This window comes from Amblyomma maculatum, chromosome 6, assembly GCF_055883805.1.
Source record: "Amblyomma maculatum isolate TAMU_Amacu chromosome 6, ASM5588380v1, whole genome shotgun sequence".
NCBI classification, from domain to species: Eukaryota; Metazoa; Arthropoda; class Arachnida; order Ixodida; family Ixodidae; genus Amblyomma; species Amblyomma maculatum.
This window is the reverse complement of record NC_139349.1, coordinates 102,740,419-102,758,492: the sequence shown is the minus strand read 5'-3', so window position 1 is coordinate 102,758,492 and position 18,074 is coordinate 102,740,419. Positions and strand designations below refer to the sequence as shown.

Sequence of the window (18,074 nt, the reverse complement as noted above, 5' to 3'; positions counted from 1 at the left end):
AACGCCGGGGGGTCACGCCGAGACTATCGTGAGAAATTAGGCGCGAAATCGATAGCCGCGAAATCGATAGCCGCATAAACGTATATAACGCCCGAATTTGGCTCGACTTAACAGGAGAGGGGTGGTAAACTCGGCTGATGTTATCTTTTCATCTTGTATACTGCTGGTGGGCTGTTTAGCGGGTTGTTGATGTTGCTGTTGTTGAAACGTATTTATTTCGTTTTGTTTCCCTCGTTAGGACTCAGTGAAAACGGTAAGTAGAAGGCAGAGGAATGGGATACGAGCCCTATATACTATACCCCGCAGTTTGGTGAAGGATCACCATAGTTCTCTGTACCAGTGTTTCAGGAGGCTGGCCACATTTTCAACAGTAAAAATTATAAGAAGGGCCTGCCCTTGTAAGAATCGGAGTTTTCAGTTTGCACCAAAGAAGAAAAAAAAAAAACAAAAAAAAAAAAACAAGTGCGCCAACTCTAATTTTCGAAACTCGTTTATATGCACGCCGCCGATATGCCGCTATAGCTGGTTATAGAGCACGAGTTGTTCCGTCAGAGATAAAATTTTTGTAGAGGAGAAAGAGTTTTGTTAGGTACTGGTTAATCGAATACTCAGGAAACCAGCAAGCTAGAGCGCGGTGAGACGGTGCACCATCGGATTGAGTATGCATATAGTATGTGGTTTACCGCCTTAAAGCGGGAAAGAAGAAATTGGGCATAGGCGAAAACCAGATGTATGCGATAAGGGACAAGGCGGGCAACGTCATCACGAATATGAACAAGATAGTCATAGTAGCCGAGGTGTTCTATACAGATCTGTACAGGAGCAAATGTAGTCAGGAGCGTAATGAGATTGGCGGTACAGAAAAATAGTCAGACGTTCTACAAGTGAAGGACGAGGTCAAGAAAGCATTAGAAACTATATATGAAAAGGGGGAAATCAGCTGAAGAGGATCAGATAACTACAGCTTTGTTGAAGGACGGGGGGGATATTGTGCTAGAAAAACTGGCCACCCTGTATACGCAGTGCCTGGTGTCATCGACGGTACCGGAACCATGGAAGAATGCAAACATTATCCTCATTCATAAGAAAGGGGACTCTAAGGACCTTAAAAATTACAGACCAATCAGCTTACTGTCTGTTACGTGTAAGGTTTTTACTAAGGTAATCGCTAATAGAATCAGGACAACCTTAGACTGCAATCAAGCAAAGGATCAAGCAGGTTTTCGGAAACGGCACTCTACTATCGATCATATCCATACCATCAACCAGGTGATAGAAACATGCTCGGAATATAACCAGCCCTTATACATAGCATTCATTGATTACGAAAAAGCATTTGACTCAGTTGAAACCTCCGCGGTGATGCAGGCATTGCGAAATCAGGGGGTAGACAAGCCGTATACGTGAAAGTGCTGGAAGATATATATAGTGGCTGCACAGCAACCATAGTTCTGCACAAAGAAAGTAACAAAATTCCCATAAAAAAAGGTGTCAGGCAAGGAGACACAATCTCCCCAGTACTATTCACAGCTTGCTTAGAGGAAGTATTCAGAGACTTGGAATGGGAGCAGTTAGGGATAAGGGTAGATGGAGAATACCTCAGTAATCTGTGACTGCAAATAATGATTGATGACCTAGACAGGAAAAGTAGAAAGGTAGGCTTGAAAATCAATATGCAGAAGACTAAGATAATGTTCAACAGCCTCGGGAAGGGACAGCAGTTTACGTTAGGTAGCAAAACACTGGAAGTAGTAGGCGAATATATGTCTACTTAGGACAGGTAGTAACCGCAGATCCGGACCACGAAAAGGAAATAATAAGAAGAATAAGATTGGGATGGAGCGCATTTGGTAAGCACTCGCAGATTATGACTAGCAGTATACCGGTATCGCTCAAGAGGAAAGTATACTGCAGTTGCATCTTACCTGTACTCACTTATGGGGCTGAAACATAGGGAGGCTAACCAAGAGGGTTCTTCGTAAGTTGAGGACAACTCAGAGGGCTATGGAACGAAAAATGGTAGGGGTAACTTTAAGGGATAGGAAGCGTGCAGAGTGGGTGAGAGAAATAACCCAAGTTACTGACATTCTAGTGGAAATCAAGAAGAAGAAATGGGCATAGGCAGGACATGTAGTGCGAAGAGAGGATAACCGATGGTCGCTTAGGGTAACAAACTGGATTACAAGGGAAGGAAAGCGTAGCGGGGGCGACAGAAAGTTAGGCGGGAATGAGGTAAAGAAGTTCGCAGGGGTCAAGTGGATGCAGCTAGCACAGAACCTGGCCAACTGGAGAAATATGGGAGAGGCCTTCGCCCTGCAGTGGGTATAGTCAGGCTGATGATGATGATAGTACGTGGTTATTTTGCTATATATCAAAAAGGAAGGAAAAGATGTTTGCCTGCCCCGGTATCTGCTACCTGATATCTGAAGCACTTGAACGGGCGGTGGAAATAAAGAGGTAGTGAGGAAGTGGAAGAGGAAATAAAACAGGTGAGCGACAGGGAGAAAGGTCAGAGTAGGTAAAAATAAAAGTAATAATGCACTATGGGACACTAGGTATATAGCCCAGTTGTGACATTTGACAGCGCTTCTTGTCAACATTACACTGCTGTGTTTGCTAAGTATGCTCCAATTCGTCGCCAAACATCGTCTGATAGCGTAGAGCTGTTTACTATAGGCACCCCACTGTTTGCTGTCGTCAGCTGGCCCTTATGGATTCCCAGTAAACCTGTTTTCCGCCACCTTATGCAAGGACAACAGGAATAATGCATATGATTCATAAAGAATAGTGACATCCTTGCTACGCCGATGGTTAAGAGGCAGTTCCATCGTTTCATCAACACGCAAACAAGGTTATGTTCCGTTATCTCGCTAAACCTAAATATAGCGTAATTCAATCGAGCGGTGACATATATACATTGGCAACCTACCTTTTACTAACCAACTTCCCCTTAAGTTTTCATCTGGCGTGTAGAAGCCATTATTCGCCGAAATAAACAAACTATAAATTACATATAATAATAAAATAAGACACCCAAAAAGTCAACCAATTATTTCAAAAAAAAAAAAAAAAGACAACAGGCTATATGAAAATAGGAGCGTTTGTACGTTGGACAAGAGTGTTCTTCACAGGGACGCCTGATTCCATTATATGCTGGTATGCTGTTGATTACAAGCTGTTGATGCAAATTTCCATCAAATTTCGCGTCGTTGTTCCATGGTTGTTACTGTTTTGGTCAAAGTTATTATCAAGTCTTACTCTTTCTTTAGACGTATTTACAACTGTTTTCTCGGTTCCGTTATTACCATATCAAGTGTATGTATACGGTGTATAGAGAGCTACTCTTTTCAAATTGTAATGGACATACACGAACCACTCACGGCGAATAACTATTGTTTACCGAAACTGTAAGTAGCGCATTTAAAACAGATCTGCTCTCTTTTACAGAGGTCTTCCTTGTTTTGTTTTCCAAGAGGAAGCCCAGCTTTGAGCTGCGAGCTATGAAGCAACATAGAAAGGGACTCTGAGTATAAATTAAAGCTGGCCTACATCGACGATTTGCGATGTTTCGATGAAAAATGTAGTTTAACTCCAAATGGACCTGTTTATCCTAGAAGAGGTAGAAAGAAATGAAACACATGGAGGTGTCACATCCACTGGCTGCTTCCTTTTCACAAGCAAGGTACGGTACGTCAAGACAATCTTAGTGTGTTAACTCTAAGTGCCTTGTATCGAAAAAGCCGCCTTGTCTGAGGATGAAGCCTCGGGTTAATTAACGAAAAAGCCACCCACCACACTTGCCAAGTGGCGAAATTGCAGGAAACAGGTGGAGCGATAAAAGACTCGGATATAGAAAACTCGTATACAACAAAACCCGCATATAACGAAAGTCCTAAATATAGCCATCACTGCGGAGTCACAAGGGCGCAGGCTTTCGCATCACTAAAACTGATTGTCCTGAATTCAACCTCCGATTAAACAGCGCCAGCAGAATCACCAAAATTAACGAAGACACACACACAGTATACTCTAAGTGACTGCGCTGTCGCACCTACAGCGCGTTTAGTTTAACAAATTGAATCTAGGGTTATTTTTTCAGAGTACGGGCCTGCGGGGGTCTTATGACATTCACTTCCTAACCGTAGTCAAAGGATATTTTCCGGTCTTGACGTCCCAGCATTGCACCAGGTGGAGAAAAAAAAAAAAAAAAAAGAAAGTGGTCAGTTCTATAAAATCACTTTTCACAGCAATAATTGTGTCTATTGTATTCACAGCATCAATTTTTACTCCCTTATAACAAGAACTGGATAGAGTAGTCCTCAGTGGTCCTTTAATAACAGTGGATACTTTTTCTTCGGAGAATCTGCGGTAATTGGATCTGACACCGAAAGTTAATTCTGCTCACTGCTGGCTCTAACATCATTTGTAGAGAATACTTTTGAATGCAATATATTTTCTCGATTAGCGCCATACCAAATTTACTAAGGAACCAGCTGGTGGGAGAGCTGGTACATATCTTTTTGAAACAAACTAAATGTATGATGCATTTGGCCGAGGTGTTACACCTTTGTTCGATTCTTGCGTCCTGTGTACGGCATATATGTTTGCTTTGTTTGAAAAATGTAGCAAGGAAGGCGGCAGCCAGAACAAAAGAAAAGAAAACTCGCACACAGTTTCGTGGACCATGAGGAATATGCAGATGAAACCAAGCTAGAGAGACAAGATGCATGTCTTATAAGTGTGCAAAGCAAAACGACGTCATGCAAATATGCATGAAATATGCACATGCTTCATTGGGGGAATACAATGTACATCATCATGCTAATTTGTCTCCGTCCTTTTCGCCTGACTCGCATGACGTTTTGATGCTATCCCTTAGTATTTTCAGGTATGCGAAATTTTCCTGCCATTTCCGCGCAGGTTTCCCAGGTCGCTGCGCATCCTGCCTATAAGTCTATGACCGCTGGGCATACCCCTGTGCCGTCCCCGATGTATACAATGCACCAAAGGCACCCTTAATTAAGGCTTTATGAATTATTATGATGATGGTGATGATGATGCTAAATACGATTTGTTTGCGGACCTGTATTGACACCTCAGACATGTATTTAGGTCTTTTAGATGGTAGTTGGTTGTTCCACCGAAAATGCCACAGGTGGTGACATGGACGCACTGACGATACATCGAAACGTATAACTGCAACTTCTGGTCTTGTGACATCACTTGCCTCCAGTCAATCACCAATTTTTATGGCACACAAGAAATGTTTTTCACGGTGAGCCTTCAAATGCTATCGCATTCCACGCGATATCTTACAGGTAAACAAAGAAAACCGTCTACAAAAATATCAATGTATTAGGTATAAGGGTACACGAAGAGATGACGGATTGGGGCACGTCAGTAAGGCAATGTACACTATTTATTCTGGTCACCAAACAAACCAGACATTATTTCTACCCCCCCCCCCCCTCCCTCTTGGAATTGAGACATTTTGCCCTTCCTCGCACACACACACCTCCTACTGGCATTTTTTCCCTCGTGGAATTGAGACATTTGGTCGGCGCCCCGCGCCTCGTTGACACTGTTGATCTCTGCAAAAACAACATTCACACAAGGTTGCCTGCGGAATCTCTGGGGCGGGTCAATTCTTTCTCCGGCGAAACTTCTCTTTCATCGCATCCTCACGTTCGCTGCAAACCGGAACGATGCTTATGCGCCCTCCGTATCGTAACCGTCCTGTCACTTTCGCGGCACCTGACCTGAATGTCAAATCCCCCCTTCCTCCATTCGCGAAAGCAGGCCCGAAAGAGCAGCGAGGCCACTCGCTCTACCTGCCCAGGTACGCCTTCGAAGAGAGGGAGCTGAGCGAAAAAGAAAAAAAATATATATAAAGTTCACTCTGTTGCTGCACACTCCTTACTTTCTTCGCCTCAGCGGCAATGCGGTGACCATGGCTCGCTTCCCCGTCGCGCCTTCTCTCACGCGGTCATGTTTTTTTGTCTCGTGTATGTTTCCAAGGCTGGCTGCGCGCTGCGCGTGGAGGTAGAAACGGAGCTCGTAGCAAGCAGGGGGGAAAGAGTCCTCCTCACCCGTGAGGCTCCGTGCAGACTTCGCTTACGCAAACGATAATGCGAAACCCGCAAACGCTGTTCTCTAGCAAACCCATGAAGCCTGAGCTCTCCTCCCCTACTCGTTCAACCTTCCTGCCGTCTCCGCATCTCCGTCGTATTTATTCTATATAGCGTCCACGATAAGGCCCCCTCCTGTCTCTCCCACTCTCCAGCTTACATCTCCGTTCAAACTTTCCCGGAGTTCACTCGGTTCTCCGTGGACGCGACGCGTGCGCCCCTGGCAGGAGGCGAGGCGCCGGTGGCTGGCGACCACATCCGTCCATCGCTGCCGGAGCTGGCAGAGCGAGCTCCTTGTCTGTTCCTTTCCGCTGCTCGTCTCTTCTCGGCTCCGACTCGCCAAGTCCGGTGGCTTGGTTGCGAAAACGCAACGGGGCTAGCCCTTCTCGGAAAGAGAAAGCAGCGAAGCGATCCGGAGTCTCTTGAGAGCAGCCACAGAGCGGCGAGGGAGATATACAGCATAACCCCCACAAAAGCTCCGCACGCGGGAATGGAGAACCGACTGCGGCCCTTCCTGTTACACGTAAGCCACCCTGCGCAACAGCTGCGGCTGCCCTGGCTCGACCAGACCGACCAGCTCGCCGCTCTCGCGTGCCGCCCCGCGAACCCATGCGGCTTCACGAGAGAATTGCAGCGAATCATAAAAGGTCGCGGCGGCAATTACGCCCGGATTCGAGATGGGGAAAGGGGGGCGAGAGAGAGAACAGTACACGATGCGACGGCAGTGCCGGCTCGGTGTCTGGTCTGGCTTCGGGCGAAATCTTCCCTGCGAGGCACCTGCAGACGTACAAAGTTATACACCGACTATCCCAGAGGGGCGTGGTGGACATGTTGGGTGGCGGCTGCGACGGAGTGCGCGCCTACGAGTTCAGAATCAGTCCGCGCGACTGCCGCACCGACTGTTTCTGCTCCTACCCGGGCCGGTCCGGCTGCGCTTGTTTGGTCGTCGCGTGGGAAGCGGCGAACATCAAGTGCGCGACGTTGAGACGTGCCGCCCGTGCGCGATAGCGAACGCACTCGTCCCCCCATACAGGTGCCGGAAAGCACTCAGAGAGCGGCTCTGCGACGACCTGCAGATGCGCAGAGAGGTGGGTGTTCTGTTCGATTTTTAGCTGCCAGTTGGTTAGATGTCGTACACAGCGTTCGCACGTTCCAGCGCCGATATATAGCTGTGTTAAATGCATTATATCTGCGTTGGTGTCCACCAGCGGGAAGAGTAGTTTACCGTCGATCACTATACTATTCAGTGACTGACGCCCTAACGCTGCATGTCGGATTCCAATGAATTCGGGCAGAGGTAATTCTGGTTTTCTTAAGGAATACTGCGCTCTCCTTCAGCATGATGATCAGTTTAGTTACTTAATTATTTCAATCTACCAAGTCCCAGTTGGGTATCATTCTCTACATAGAAGGTTGGTTCAGCGGCTTTGACTTGCTCAAGGTGCAGAATATAAACTAGCTCGGACATTAAAAGTAGCGTACTTTAATGGCATCACAAAGTGGACTAAGTGAAAACATGTTGGCTCGTATGACGCACAAATGCATCAATGAACATGAGCTGAAGATGCCGTCAGAGAGCAAGAAGAACCGTTCGCTTCTCAGCGTGTGTCAGACACGTGGTGCACAAAGAGCCAGCGTGGCTTCTCGCTGTGGCAGCTTCCGGTTCTGCGCGACAGGGGGCGTCGACGAGCGACCAGGAAAGGAAAGATAGAAAAGAAAGTTAATAGCTAAGCGGGACGACACGCGAGATATCCATCACGCTCGCAGACTCCCTGGCGCTGTGTGGCACTGCCGAGCCTTACGCAAACTGGCTCCGTCCCTCTTATTCCTCCTCCTCCTCCTCTTCCTCATGTGTCCCTGTCTTTCGCCGCAGATAATATACTCTCTAACTCCTCGCTAGACTCGAACAAGCCGAAGAGGGAGAGACAGAAAGAAAGAGGCCGCAAAAGCTCGAACGGCAGCTGTCAAGGATGCTCTCTGATGAGGACAATACTGCGTATTACACGATATCTTTAAACAGGCAGTCACGATATTATATACGTGAAGTTGCACTGTCACCTACAGCTCTCTCAGTTCTTCGACGCTACTGGCACGGTCGCGGTCTAGTTATGCTGTTGTAACCACGATATATGCATATATATGTCATGGTTACATCCGGGCTGCTGCTATACCAGACATTTGGCAGTTTGGAATTGTCAACAAAGGGGCATGGTAAACTTATCAGGCTAGCGTTTCTTGCTTTTCTGACACCGAAATAATAATCCGCGGACATTTCGACCAAGCAGATACGTCGGCAGTGCAATGCCCAATCACGTGCAAAGGCAGCGTGGACATCATTTTTCGATTGCTCGTTTTCGCTTTTGTATAATGATGCATACGGCAGTACAACACGTGGCCCCAAGCAGTATCCCCTACGACCGCGAAATATTCGACAATTGAACTTCTTACCTGTTCTGATCTGTTTCGGTTTTAAGATTCAAGCGATGCCCATGACGTCAAAGGTCAGTATAGGCTATGTAAGGCACATAAAAGTCTGCATTATAAGTGCTGCTGTTTGACTCGTTAAGATTATCGCTTTTTGACAGCCATGGGTTTCGCTTTTTAGTAAGTTAAAATGATAAAGCAGCGATTATATCAGTTTATTTTAAATTCGAGAGTGATTTATTTAGCGGTCTTAGGCGAATACCAAGTAATCAGGGTTCATTGATCTGGAAACTGGGATAGTCGGGGAATATGTACCTGGAGAAAATCAAGAAATTATCAAGGATGCCCGTACAGAAAAATGTGGCCGAGTGTGGGAAAAATGACGGCCTGAAATTAATACAGTGGTGTGCCCTAAACTTTTGGCAGTGCTGTGTGCCTTGGACCTTGTGCTGGGTCTATTCGGACCCAGCACAAAGCCCATTCGAACATGTATATTACTGCTGTGACATCGTTTGGGTACAAGCGTGTATTATTTGCGGCGCCTGGTCCGTATCAGCCGTGTTTTGCTTGTTGTCCATGAAGTGCAGGACTGTATACACTGACAAAAGTATGTTTTTATAAAACAAAGCCGTAACCAGTAATACGCATGTTAGTGCATTTCCGTAGTTTCATGCGAGGCACCAGACTGCCCCAGCGTGACACAAAAATCAATCTGTAAAGCTAGCTCTCGCGCCGCTTTCATGTCGTTTTCAGTAGAGATTTTAGGGTTCATTTTTTTTTTTTCGTTCAGTATAGGGCATTCTCATCGGCCATTATGTTTTTCCTACCTCAGCGGTCAGGAAATTTTGACCGAAACAATCAGGCAAAAGGGGGAACGGTAAGGGTATTTGAAGAGAGCATTCAGTTTACTTGACGCATGCAGGGAAGCACGCGAGGAAACATTTGTTGTCTATATCTGCTTCAAGAGATACCGGCAGTGGCATTGCACTCAACGCTATATCGTAGTGGGTCTGATGCGCTTGAGGAACCGCCCATAAGACTAATCTCACCAGTTGCCTTGCTATCCTTATTAATCTGCATTGTGTTAGCCCTGTTTTTCACAATGAATCTACACAAACTAGCCCAAAAGTCTGCACTGCATTTTGCTCCCACCAAAATACAGCCACCACTGGGACCGGAATTCGATCCCAGCTTCGGGTAAACACGGCAGATCTGTCCAAATATCCAAATATCGCGCCATCACTATCAGTTCATGAAGTTGAACAACATGAAAGAGTATGGCCAGAGGTCTCTTAACGCAATAAGCGCGTAGCAGTGTCATGCGGTGATTTTCGCTGCCTCCGTTTCGAAATTTAACTTTAAGGATTAAAGCGGTAAATACATCATTAGATTATGTTCGATCTTTTTTTAGACACGTGTAAGACTTCAAAGGTACCAAATGGCCTAACTATATAATCCTATAATTAAAAGCGGCAGATCAAAAGGTTTTATTTTACGCATTCCATGACTAATTTGTTTGTTATAAATTCGTCAGCGTCCTCTTCTAGGCATCATTTTTTTAGTTGCTTAGTTTGTGGTGGTCTGGTAAATGACAAGAAACGGCATCTCTTATATGATGCAAATCATCCAAGGTTTAATCACGTAATTTTAGAGTTGCGAAGTTTCCTGCTGTAATACAAAGAGATAAGCGTCGCAACAAACAGCTCAGAGTATAATCGGCTCTTCTGAAGTTAAAAAGCTCCAGCAGAATATTACGCCACTTCTTAGAAGAGTTCACTGACGTTTAACTGCAGTTATTATGAAAATCCCACAGGAATTATAGAGTGCCTAAATTGCTCGCGGTTAGCACCTCACTTCACATTGGTAAGAACAGCAACCAGTGAGGTCAGGTACACAGTATACAGCCTGTTTGCCCACGCAGCCACAGTGACGAAGTTGAAAGGGAGAAAAAAGAAAAAAGTATAAGAAAAATAACGAAAAAAAAAATCACAGGAGCCAATGACATTTTAACTAGTTCCACGAAAGTGACCCCTGCAAAGGTTAATAATACCGGGCCACGGTGAACCGCATGCCAGCCTAACCAAACCAGCAAGTGCAACCGCACCTAGAAACGAAAGGAAAAAAAAAAAGAAAGAAAAAAAAAAGTCAGGAACTTTGGCAGGCCAAGTTGCTACATCAAAGGGATGGCGTCGAATATTTACTGCTTCAAATGCGTTTTAATCGGCGCACGCTACAGGACGCACTCGGACAAAACCTGTGAATGCGTGATTAGTAGGAGAGTCGGGTATAATTATAAGCCACCTATAGGAGGAAAACGGCGGTGCGGCGCCAGCGACATGCCATTTCCCATCGACATGATCGGCTATGGCCCGCAGGCTGGTCCGGGATTCACGATCGCGGCGAGTGCATGTACTTTGACTGGCACGCAGCCACAGCGCGGGACCAAACCAGTGCTACATCGTACACACACGCTCGTAGAATAGGGGAGGGGGCATCGCATCGTGCAGCGAGGACATAATGAGTGCCTTCTAGAGAGAAAAGGCGAAGAACCAGTTGCTGCTACATGGCAGAGCTCGCGCGCGGCTGGTCCCGCCCCTCGTGAGAGTCGGGGAGCCGTTTAAGTGAACCCAACCCCTTTGACCCTCCGCGCGAGAGAACGCAGCGTGGATTCCTTTGGGCGAATGTGGCTCTCGCGCTGTGTGCCTTCGGGGCAATATATAAGCGGGGGTTGGGCGTGAGCCGTTTAATTTTTTTCTAGTTTTGAGATTGTTTATATACACGCCAGTTACGACGCTTTAATTTGGAGCTGGTTTGGCACAAACCGTAAATTTACGACCGAGAAACCGCAGTTTAATATTGCTAGCTATTACTGTCGACGTAATGCGTATCTCGGTGCACCTAAGTTAATATTTAAAACCGAATGCGGCGTAATGTGACCCGCCGTTCAGCGGATACTTCAACCCGATAGATCTTATTTCTTGCTTCAAGGTGCAAAAATGCTGCAAAGCTTGAGTGAAAAATATCAGCGTGTATATTATCATATATGTGCGGTTGCTGCAGTAGAGGGGAATCAAATTTTTGAAAGTAGCATTTGAAATATAAGGACAGCTTCTGAGCCTTTGTAATACAAGTGTTGTCCGACATCTGAATAACGGAATAATCACTTTAATTTATCTACTTAGTATATGGAGTTGTATGCATGGCGCACAAGAAACTGTGGCAATCAGTGCGCCGAACACAATATCACGCTAACTACAAACTTGGTTAACTAAGCTCCAATGAATAATGTTTAAACTATTATGGTCAGACATGGATGCAACCATGTATACCTATAGCGGGCTGCTGTTAACGCCTGTAAGCGTATACAACTTTCTAGAATTTCAAATCGCAGTCGCCATAGAGTTTCTTACTCTTACCTAGAGGGAAAGCTGTGCTGCTGTCTATGGGAGTTTACATGGAGTTTCCAGACGGCCAGTTCAGCCACCATGGGCGCTCAAAGCATCATGGGCCGGAGAGCTACCGAGTGCAGAACTACAACTTTTGGCCAAAACTAATGCAAAGATAAACGTTGTTCTACCGTAAATAATGTCCTAATATTGAATATTGTGACTATATATTGCTAAAAAAAAAAGAGAGAAAGAGCATGTCAGTGTGAGATTTATCCAATATAAGCGATGGCTCTTCCTCCTATTGGCTTAGTTTTGAGCAGCATAAGTACCAATATTTCGCACTTAATAGGCAAACTTTGAAATAAAAAAACGTTATAAAATATTTATGGTTGTGCAATTACTTAAGAAAGTTTTTAGTGGCATTTCGGGAAACAAAAACCATTTATTGGCGACGTCTGCTTTTGCGCCTTCGCTACTATGGCTTTCGCGGTTTATGTACGCACCTTCAGATGATGATGATGACAAAAAAGAAACATCGCAGTAACGCCACTCCACGTACCCGAGAAAAACCGACTGTCCCGCAACAAGTAGCACACCGGCCCATGATTCTTAGCGCGCCCATGGTGGCTGAAGTGCAGCGCCCTCAGCTTTCCCTCTAGTTAGTGTAAGGAACTCTATGGCAGTCGCCCTTCGCGCTGCAGCTCAAGAAACGCTAGCCGTGCAGGGACACTGCAAAGGTCAAGCACATTTGGCTCATGCGCTGCAAATTCCACAACAATTCGCGCCACTCTGACCAGTAAGCGTCATGTGACCTTCACTGTGCCGCTTTCTCTTGAACAGTGAGCAGCGGCGACATACACGCGGAAAGAGCGCCCCTTTTTTATAGCAGGGGAGAGGGGAGGGGGAGTCAGTTTTTTTTTTTTTTTTTTTTTTTTTTTGCCGGACTCATGGAGCAGTGATATGGCACGGGCACAAAAGCCAATCTTCTTACTTTTCCGGCCTAGCCAGGTTTAATTGGCTGCAGTACTACATAAGGTTGACCGGCACTATTGTTAACGGGACATCATGTTTTCTGATGTCCGCTCACACTTGTGTTATAGTAGCGCTGAAGCCATTTATGCACCTCAGAAAGTCTTTATATATATATATATATATATATATATATATATATATATATATATATATATATATATATATATATATATATATATTCAGGACAAGTTTGCCTTAAACTGTACATGTAACCCAGCAGATCTGTCCGAGTGCCAACCAAGATGTGACGATATTCGCTGTTGTTAGGTATAAAATCCTCCGTGGGAATTTCGGTAAGGAAAAGCATATGGGTAAGTACTCTAGCTTAGTTGGGCGAAGGTCACGCCACGGTAATTGTTTTCACGTGATGTGTAGCCATATATAAAACAAAAATACGTAATTGTAAATTACTCTAGCGTCAACATTTTTAATGTACGTCCGTTCAATTAGGGTCATTCAGAAATGGTATGTACACCCTGCCGTCTGTGTCTGCACAGAGGAGGCGTTGTAACGTATCTGTCAATGTCCTTCCTGCTCGATTTTACTCGTCAAATAGTGATAATTTGGACATTAATGTTCTTCACCCTGATGACGTCAGGGTGTTTCCTGCTCCGTAAAGTTTCCAACGAATGCTTTTGTCTTCCCTTTTTCCGAGGTCCGACAGACAACAATGTTTCAGGAAACAAAGCTCAGAAAAAACGGAGCCTATTGTTTGGGACAGAGAAAGGAACCGGATATCGTGACTCGATCCCTCATACCATCAGGCTCTGTATTTGCCTTATACAGCTCTTATAGGCTGGTTGCGAGATCGCCCGGACACGTACTTTATACGTACTACACATTTGTGCATTAATCCTCAGAAGAGACCACATACCTTGCCCTCTCCTCAGATCAGGCACACAATTTTTCGATTAGTGCAATACAGTTTCAAAGCACTCTTGCACGCCGCGGCAGAATCACGAGACGAATTAAAAGCTTGATCATCATGGCCACCCGTCACTGCCTCTATCACTTTTCTTACGCACAATAAAGAGAACGATAAATTGCATGAGTATGACCGAAAATATCCGAACAGAATTTGTGCAGGGCACGGTCTTGTATAATACAGACGAGACTGCAGAATAACACAAAACGCAGTTCTATGTTGAATTCATGAGCAGGCGAGCTGCATATCATTACCGAATATGACTAAATGTAACTTAACAGGGTGAGGGTTCGGGCTAATGGTACGCGTTATGTTCCATAGCGCTTGTGTCTGTCCCTTGTGTTTTAGCAGCGCTATGGAACATGACTAAATTGTTGTTAGTGTCCAGTTATGCTGACTGGAACTCTCTCGTATATAGCCTGAAACAAAACACAACGTCGAGCAGAGGCTTGAAAAGACCGCAGAGGCACGATTGTCAGTCATGTTAGCACTGTCGTTGCAATCAACTGAGCTAAAATTCGTCAAACCAACCAAACAGAAAACTTAGTTGATCGAGTTTCGTAGCATTTCTTAACCATTTTGTAACCTATTCCATCCAACTGTTCAGCTTTTTTTGTGTGTGTGTAAATGCATGACTCGAGGTTTTCTCCCTGTAACACGTACCGTTGTGAAGCCATTGTTCTCGTAGAACAGGCCTTTCTCCGAAAGTAGACTGCGAAAAGAAGCAGCCAACGGATGAAACAGGGTCCGGAATAACATGTGAGCGCTGAATGATAAGCGTGAAGCTTGATGTTACTTTATTTAGAAAGCTTGCTCTATTTGTGCAACGTCGCGAGTACGTACTAGTATGCCAGACCAGCATTTCACCGATAAGCGAATGTCAGCGCGCAAGCACAGACGCCAAATTTATTCTCATCATCACGCAAGCTTAATCAGTCCTGACGTAGCTAGTTCCCGGACGAGACCTCTCCTCCGGGTTACCGACCTAATTTTCTCACAGGAAAAGTAAAACGCAAAGAAAGCGCAATTGGGAGAGAACAAAAAGGAAAAAGTGTACGCCGACGCACGCCAACCTCGATTTCTCTCGCCAAACAACTTTCTTACGAACAATTTTGACGACGCTGCACCTCGCAAGGGCACGCTCCCTCCGCGTAATCCGACTCGCGTGATGCGCCGTCGGCAAAGCATCTTCGTAGGGGCGGCAGACGCGCACCGACTACGCGAGCACGATTTCCTTTGTGAGCGAAATGTGCAGATACGAGCGTAAAGCCTCCAAGGTAGTGAAGCAGATTTATATTCCCCGCCCGGTCGCCACCGGTTGTTTCTCCCGCCCGCTCTTCGCTCTCCCTGGCGTCGCCGCGCGGGCAGAAAATTGCCAGGTACGCGGCGGCGCTCACTGGACCACTCTTGTCACGTGACCGGTCTCGTTGGCGTCCCGGCAACCGAGAGTCTCGACGAGGTCCGCCGGGCGGCGTGCTCGGTCAAATGGATGACGGCGCCTCCGGTTCGAGTGAAGCGGCAGCGGCGACGACGCGCACTTTAAAAATGTACAAGTGAGTCATCGTACGTATATATGTCTTTTTTCTTTTTGTCGTAGCGTGTAGGAGGTAGGGCAACAACCCCTCCTTCAGTGTCTCCCTTCAGCGACTTTTGAATGGCGAAATTAACTTTTTGTTATCGCCGAAAATCCGCGTGTCATTCAAGAGCTCGTTCAGCATGTTCCAAATAACTCCGCAGTCCGCAAGACTTCCTGCCACATGGTTATTGCTTACCTAGAAGACAAATATTCCTGATTTCGTGATAGAAGTGAATCTCCTGTCTTTTTTATTTGATTCCGTTGATGCTGTTAGAAGAGTGTCTTGTATTGAAAGATCCCATGTGCACGAGGGAAGTGACAGCCATTTTCCGCGCGATAATCGCTCAGGTGTGTTCACGTAATAGAAAAATAATCCATCACGTACTGAGCTGTCACATAACAACTGAATATAACCATTTGATCGAATATATTAGGGGAATATATTCCCCAAGGTGGAGCAGATTTGTAGTATGGGAGTAAATACTCATTGACCTCCACCGAAGCGCAGCCTTACATCTACAAAGGAAAGCTATACAGCTTTCTCAGAAACGTCGTAGTTAAAGTACAGCTTTCTCGGAAACTTCGTAGTTAAAGTAAAATTCGTCCTGGTCCAAACCAGGACGAATTTTTCTACGAAGCTTTATACGAAGCTTCTGAGAAAGCTGTATATATACAGCTTATAAAGAAAAGGTGTAGCTTTCCTTTGTAGCTGTAAGGCTGCGCTTGGGTGGATGTCAATGAGTAATTACTCCCGGACCAGGAATAATTTTTCTTCAACTAGGAGGTTTCTGAGAAAGCTGTATAGCTTTCTTTTGTAGCCGTAAGGCTGCGCTTGGGTGGATGACAATGAGTTATTACTCCCTTATAAACTAACCATTTCATGCGCATCATGTGAGCGCAGACTACTGCCGTTCATCAGCACGTTTGCTCTTGAGTTTGCTTTAGAGCGGCAGTGTCGATGAGAAGGACTTCTAGAGTGAACGCGTCGTACTGAAAAAAGACCGACTTGTGTAAGAAGTGAACGATGAGGAGAGATAGCTTCGTTCAGGCTGTGATAAAAAATTATTCGTGACTTCTTTTGACATCGCATCCCGATGTCTGTCACATACGTGTCACATGTTGCAAGATTGCAAGCGCCGCCAACTACAGTGAGCATGCGCTACGCGTGCAAAGGACAAGGGTGAAGACAGGACAGGCTCTTGTCTTGTAGTCACTCCTCGTTCGTCTTGTCTCGCAACGCAGTTCCTTATGTGGTGATCCTATCCCAACTCTCTGCTAAGCTATTGTCCTTGCTAAAGTTGTCGTATCTTTATGCCCAAGAAAACCGGAGCGACCATTTTGACGCGGTTAATAAGCTGCGCTTAAACATATTCGTGAAAGTATCAGAATCTTTAAAAGCCATCACGTCGAGTGTAATATTGCGTACAGGCACTAGAAATAGTCTATAGAGGACAATAGACTACACACGGCACGCGTTTATGCTATTAAGGACGGGCTGAATACTTCACACGGTCGCTTTTAGTGACATATTATTGAAGGATAGTAAACTGACCGCATGCTAACAGTTTACACGAGAGAAGCCACTTCTAGTAAACCGCCTTATCTCATTGAAGACACTGGTAAATGACATGAGTGGGGTGACATTATACTATATTGAAAGTGAATACTCGTTGGTGATGATAAAACAAACGAGAATGAATGAATTTATCTTTGGGGTGGTCTTCTACGTTAGCGCTACGCTTCGGTCCTATAGCGAGGAAAAAAATTGAGATTAATAAAAATAAGAAGACTTACATGGATGGTGCTGCTCACTGCTGTTACATTGTCGACGACAGCATACCCGCCTTGGGCTTTTCCAGCATTGACGGTGGTCTTGTCAGAGCTACAGAAACAATATAAAATGAATGACAATATGTCCTTAAACTAGCGCGCTCCCTAAAGCGTATCGCTGTTTAGATCATTGTAATCTGCTTCAGTCTGGTAGAACCTCGGCGCTTTCAAATCCATAAGAATGTTTAAAAGCGATTTATTATTTCTAAATTAATACTGCCTACAACAGTGTCCTGTCGTCAAATTAATGCATTTTGAACAGAATATGAGAGTATTAGTAAAAGCAACGGGATACTGCTGGTGCACGATTTAGACACATTTTAGGTGAAGTACGCCTTCGTATAGCGAAAGGCAACAACTGAATCATTTCTGCGGTGCTCTGTCGCCTGACACTAACATCAGCAATTTTGAAAACGCGTATACAGTGCTTCGCGAACGTAAACAAAACTTAACTGAACTGTATACGGTTGGATCAAAGTGCCTTGTCACACACATCAACAACAATTCTTGGTGAAAGTGAATCATGTCTTCCATTTTTTGTTTTACCATGTAAAGCATGGGGAATATGCCGACAAGCATGCTCCAACTTTCTCGTAGTCACAGTTTAAAAGAAGGGTCTTACCAGACAGCCGCAGGTCCTTTCGACACAATACATATTCGATACCCTTTGCTGACAGGCAATGGAAAGGAAAGCTTACCCCAGAAATTAACTGCGCCGGATGGACGAGACGTATTAAACCAATAGCTAAACAACTGTTGCGGATTTAACT

General features: G+C 45.3%; 1 protein-coding gene across 1 annotated transcript in view; it reads right to left on the bottom strand.

Moving 5' to 3' along the window:
- Positions 1-17,320, bottom strand: part of LOC146186465 (uncharacterized) — a 129,751-nt gene extending 112,431 nt beyond the window's left edge. Inside the window, exon 1 of the mRNA XM_084605691.1 lies at positions 17,269-17,320. The gene's annotated coding sequence lies outside the window, so the exon portion shown is untranslated. The remainder of the gene's footprint in view (positions 1-17,268) is intronic.
- Between the last annotated feature and the right edge of the window lie 754 nt (positions 17,321-18,074).